The 6,231-nt window shown below is 41.1% G+C and overlaps 1 pseudogene; it reads left to right on the plus strand.

Moving 5' to 3' along the window:
- Positions 1-1,703: 1,703 nt before the first annotated feature.
- Positions 1,704-5,905, plus strand: LOC135550705 (polyubiquitin-B-like; annotated as a pseudogene).
- Positions 5,906-6,231: the final 326 nt, after the last annotated feature.

Consider the following 6,231-nt stretch of genomic DNA (forward strand, 5'->3'; position numbering starts at 1 on the left):
ATGAATTTAACCTTCACAGTGCAAAATCAGTGCACCTAAAAATAACTGATGATAACTGCTTGTTCAGTATGACCATCTCTATGCCTCCTCTTGAAATAAAATAGAAGAAGTATAGCAACAGGAAAAGCGTGTTAAATCATGTATGAAAAGAAAAGACTGTGAAGGTTATGGAAAATGTCAGCCTTGTGTTTTAGTAGTTGCTGCTGTTACAGGACCCAACTGGCTCAACAATCTGGTGTCAGGCAGCTGTTGGCCCTGCCTGTGGAATTCATTTCATAGTCCTGCCCCTGCCCCAACAATGTTAACATTTTTACAGTGCAGTGGATCCAGATAAGCAGAGCCAAGGAGCACCGTTTTACAATTTCTGCCTTGTTCATTCTGAATAAACAAATGTATAACTTTGGACCTGACCTCCAACGGTGCAATCGTACACCAACTGAATCAATAGTGTAAATGCAATCCAAACCAGATTTGTTATTGGGTAAGGATGATAAAGGTTAGAACTGGGTTGATTTGTATCTCATCCTGAATCAGGAGTCAAAGGAGTTGTTCAAATTTGAAACAATGTAATTTTAATTTCATTTAAAAATATATATCTGGCCTTCAAAAAATATATGCACTTACTTGTGGGGCAAACCAGTATTTAGTTACTATGGTGTGTTACCAAGCAACCTGTATTTACCATGCACTGTAAAAAGCCTATAAATTACAATCCTCAAGTTGTTCTGTCTGAAAATAGTTTGGTCCTTCATGTCTGTATGTTTTTTTTTTCCCTCATTCTGCTTTATATCTCTGAATTTCTCATTCATTTCTCATGGAGGTGCTCTATAGAGCAAGAAAGGTAGAGAGACACCTGTACTGGTAGTAGTGTCAGCTTCAACCTGACATACTTTACTTGTGCAGATAAAGCTGGGAAACATGTTCTCATATGCTGGAGGCTGGACCTCATGCTACAAGTTTCTGCTCTACATTAAAAAGTTGGGATTTTTTTTAGGATTGGGAAATACCATGACATTTGCTCTCTATGTATTATGTTGACATGAAACAAATGTGACAACTGACAAAGAATTGTATTGAACAGGTTGTGCCTTAAAGCGTGAATGAAGAGTGTGTCTTGGTGTTGATATGAGTAGACCTATATCAGTAGGTGATGAGACATAACACATGCATAACACACAAGTGTCAAACGTTTCCATTGTTTCATTAATTATCCCTCAACACTGATACTGTATTTATACCTAGAAAAGATTGTGACGTGGAAACAAATGAAATAATAATTTGAGCTTAAAACAGTTTTTACAGTTTCTCAAATCTCAAATGACACATCACGTTTTTTTTAATTTGCTGGCTTTTCCAACATATCAGTGTTGTTGACACAGTTCATGGTACGGTCAGACAGGTTTGAAAAAAGTCACATTACCGACACAGTATCCACCAATCGTTGTTCAGACAAACAATATAAGCGTCCAATCACAGACTTACGGGGAGGGGGTTCTTGATGTGGGTGGTTCTAGCAATTTCTAGAGACATCTCAGCACACATTAAATAAATGTAACTCCGCCGAGAGTAATTGTTTTAAAATCATATTTTCCTAATCGATAATTCGTGTATGTGTTATATGTGTATTTATTCGAATCAAAATGAATGAATTACATGTATAGTGTAAGTTTAAGGTTAAAACACGGACTATATTTTTCAATCGCGGATGGATATTGTCACATGACGCTTTTCCACGTCGCAATGTTGTCTTAGTATAAATAAAGTGTCCGCGCATTTCGTGAATCATATTGAACACATAAGCAAGAAGAGTTTCTAAGAAGACGAGTACGTTAGTTCAAGGTTAATCGTAAGTAGATACATTCGATATTGATATTAGTTGTACTTTTGTATTTTACAGATATTCATGTGTTAACTACTGTGATAGAGTTGCTAACGTTCCTTGCTAGAATTCGGCTTGACCTATATTTGTCGAATGGTTTTGTTCACCAACCGACGTCTTTCACCCTTCCCTTACAAAATATTTAAATTTTGTACCCTACTTTAAATAAAGGCTTGTTACTGTACGTCTCGTATGGCTTACCATTTACACGTTTGCTATCCCTGACTATGGTTGTCCGGTTATTTTCTCCCCAATTTTTATCCTGCTTTCGTTAACGTATTGTAACGACCCAGGAAATCGACTGCCGCATGCTTTTTGCTCCCTGCCTGTTTCATTACAGTATTTTTAGCTGGCTGAACAAAATGGCGCCCTATCGAATTCGGAAGCCAAACGACCGCTACGCAGTTCAAACAATTGTTACGTATGCTTTTGGACAGACTTGCATGAAAGTAAATGCATGCAATACAAATATTTTTCTGTTTGTATTACTTCATCCCAGTAGCTAGCAAAGTACAATATTTTCATCTTGCGGTAATGTATGTCAGTGGTGCGCTTTAATAATTAAGTTTCACTGTCTATTCAGGTGTAAAGATGCAGATCTTTGTGAAGACCCTCACAGGCAAGACCATCACCCTTGAGGTGGAGCCCAGTGACACCATTGAGAATGTGAAGGCCAAGATCCAGGACAAGGAGGGCATCCCCCCAGACCAGCAGCGTCTGTCTGGAAGATGGCCGCACCCCTCTCCGACTACAACATCCAGAAAGTCCACCCTCCACCTTGTGCTGCGTCTCCAAGGCATCCAGAAACCCTTACAGTAAAACCATCACACTAGAAGTGGAGCCCAGTGACACCATTGAGAATGTGAGGCCAAGCGTCTGATCTTCGGCAAGCAGCTGGAAGATGGCCGCACCCTCTCCGACTACAACATCCAGAAAGAGTCCACCCTCCACCTTGTGCTGCGTCTCACCTTGTGGGGAGGCATGCAGATCTTCGTCAAGACCCTTACTGGTAAAACCATCACACTAGAAGTGGAGCCCAGTGACACCATTGAGAATGTGAAGGCCAAGATCCAGGACAAGGAGGGCATCCCCCCAGACCAGCAGCGTCTGATCTTCGCTGGCAAGCAGCTGGAAGATGGCCGCACCCTCTCCGACTACAACATCCAGAAAGAGTCCACCCTCCACCTTGTGCTGCGTCTCAGGGGAGGCATGCAGATCTTCGTCAAGACCCTTACTGGTAAAACCATCACACTAGAAGTGGAGCCCAGTGACACCATTGAGAATGTGAAGGCCAAGATCCAGGACAAGGAGGGCATCCCCCCAGACCAGCAGCGTCTGATCTTCGCTGGCAAGCAGCTGGAAGATGGCCGCACCCTCTCCGACTACAACATCCAGAAAGAGTCCACCCTCCACCTTGTGCTGCGTCTCAGGGGAGGCATGCAGATCTTCGTCAAGACCCTTACTGGTAAAACCATCACACTAGAAGTGGAGCCCAGTGACACCATTGAGAATGTGAAGGCCAAGATCCAGGACAAGGAGGGCATCCCCCCAGACCAGCAGCGTCTGATCTTCGCTGGCAAGCAGCTGGAAGATGGCCGCACCCTCTCCGACTACAACATCCAGAAAGAGTCCACCCTCCACCTTGTGCTGCGTCTCAGGGGAGGCATGCAGATCTTCGTCAAGACCCTTACTGGTAAAACCATCACACTAGAAGTGGAGCCCAGTGACACCATTGAGAATGTGAAGGCCAAGATCCAGGACAAGGAGGGCATCCCCCCAGACCAGCAGCGTCTGATCTTCGCTGGCAAGCAGCTGGAAGATGGCCGCACCCTCTCCGACTACAACATCCAGAAAGAGTCCACCCTCCACCTTGTGCTGCGTCTCAGCAGCTGGAAGATGGCCGCACCCTCTCCGACTACAACATCCAGAAAGAGTCCACCCTCCACCTTGTGCTGCGTCTCAGGGGAGGACAGTGAAAGTTTCCCCTGCTTCTGTTCTGGCAAATGTTCAGGTTTTTTTATTGAAGTCATTAAAGGCTAAATGAATGCAATTAATTTCAGTGTTTATAGATTTCTGAAATGTTCTGATACAAAACAAGTGAACTTATGAAGTATAGGAAGATGGTACATTAACTCACACTTGCAGTGAAGGCATGCTATAGGATGTACAAAATACAGCCGCCTATGAGTGGTCAGGAGCATTTCATGCTTAGTACTTACCAAGGCCCTATTTATGGCGACGTATTGCAGGATGGTTGAGTGATTTGTCAAATTAATTCTGCCATGGTATTATGTCACTGGTTTTAAAGCTGGAGAGACTCAACCCATCTGGTCTATGGGATGTATTTGACAATGTAGCCACCCTATTCCTAGTCTCATGCTCCAAATCAACCTCTGCCACACTGATGGCAAGGGGCAGTTTATTTTCCTGTCAGATCAACTCTACTAGGATTTAGTTTAACGGTGGAAGAAATGGGTTGGAAGCTACTCTGGAAATGTAGTATACCATGCTACCAATTGATTCCCACTGGAATCAACTAAATGTACTTTGACTCTTCAGATGTCTAGTCTTACAAACTACAAATTGCAAGAGATCACTTTGGGGTTATGCTATCTGAATGTAATTTAGACAACAGTTTCAAGTGAGACCCTTGGCTTAAGTTTCCACAACTTTTAGGAGTGCATGGGTGCGCACTTCGGAGTAGGCGTTCCAATGGAAGATTTTATTTTTCCTTTAACTAGGCATGTCGAACAAATTCTTTCAATAATGGCCAAGGAACTGTGTTCAGGGGCAGGACTTTAACTTGTCAACTGGGATTCGATCTTGCAACCTTTTGGGTACTAGTCCAATGCTCCAACCACTAGGCTACCTGCTGAAATATCCACATACATGCTAGAATGTGCCAATAGGCTCTCCCACTAGGATTACTTTGCTCCCATTGGAAACAACAGGCTGTGGTTTATCTTGGCTTAGTTATAAAAATTGCAATTGCTTTCTTCACCCACATTTTATTTTTGCAAAACTAATGTAGTTCCAATACTAAGCTACACCGCTGCATAGCAAGAAAGTAATTCACTACTGAAAACACTACCGATACTTAGTTCAATGACCAAGCTACTGCAACATTGTAAAATTACAAGTTCAACGATATGTAGTTCAATACTCCCTGACACCAAACGTAAAAACAAGGGTCACAGGCAGTACTGTTTTGTACCTGAATTCCTGTTAATGAGCCTTTACTGCCCCCTGTTGACTAATTATTAAAACAAACCAAAGCTGCAGTGTATGGAATGGAGCATTAGTTATTTTCTATGCTTTGGTGTATGTGGTGAATTGTCTATTTTCTTTATACAAAACTCCAAACTGGTAAAACTAGTAATGTAGCAAGTTGTATATTCAAAGCTTTTTATTGTGCATTCATTTTGTTTGGAGACATTTTTCACCACACAACAATTGATCCAAAATACATAGGACCAGTCAAAAGTTGACACACATACTCATTCAAGGTTATTATTATTTTTTACAATTTTCTACATTGTAGAATAATAGTAAAGACATCACAACTATGAAATAACACATGGAATCATGTAGTAACCCCAAAAGTGTTGAGTAAATCAAAATATATTTTATATTTGATATTCTTCAAAGGAGCCATCCTTTGCCTTGATGACAGCCTTGGGGGGAGGGCTCATTGTCATATTTGAGTAACGGTAAAAAGTAAATTATATACATATACATCAAATACCTTATATTAAGCAAACCAGATGGCACGGTTGGATTTTCTTTTACACTGACAGCCAGAGGCACACTCACAACATTCAGAAACGATTTACAAACAGTTGAACTTTTGTATTTTACAGATATTCATGTGTTAACTACTGTGCTAGAGTTGCTAAAGTTACTTGCTAGAATTTGGCTTGACCTAGTTTTGTCAAATGGTTTTGTTCACCAACCGACGTCTTTCACCCTTCGCTTACAAAATATTTAGATTTTGTACCCTACTTTAAATAAAGGCTTGTTACTGTACACCTCGTATGGCTTACCATTTACACGTTTGCTATCCCTGACTATGGTTGTTCGTTTATTTTCTCCCCAATTTCTTCTTCAAAGTAGCCACCCTTTGCCTTGATGACAGCTTTGCACACTCTTGGGAGGGGGACTCAATTGTCATATTTGAGTAAAGGTGAAAAGTTAAAGTAAATTATATACATATACATCAAATACCTTATATTAAGCAAACCAGACGGCACAGTTGTCTTTTTTTTTTTTCACTGACAACCAGAGGCACACTCACAACATTCAGAAACTATTTACAAAGTTTTTTATTTCAATTTATTTATACAGGTTTTTCT

The sequence above is a fragment of the Oncorhynchus masou genome, chromosome 12, assembly GCF_036934945.1.
Source record: "Oncorhynchus masou masou isolate Uvic2021 chromosome 12, UVic_Omas_1.1, whole genome shotgun sequence".
NCBI classification, from domain to species: domain Eukaryota; kingdom Metazoa; phylum Chordata; class Actinopteri; order Salmoniformes; family Salmonidae; genus Oncorhynchus; species Oncorhynchus masou.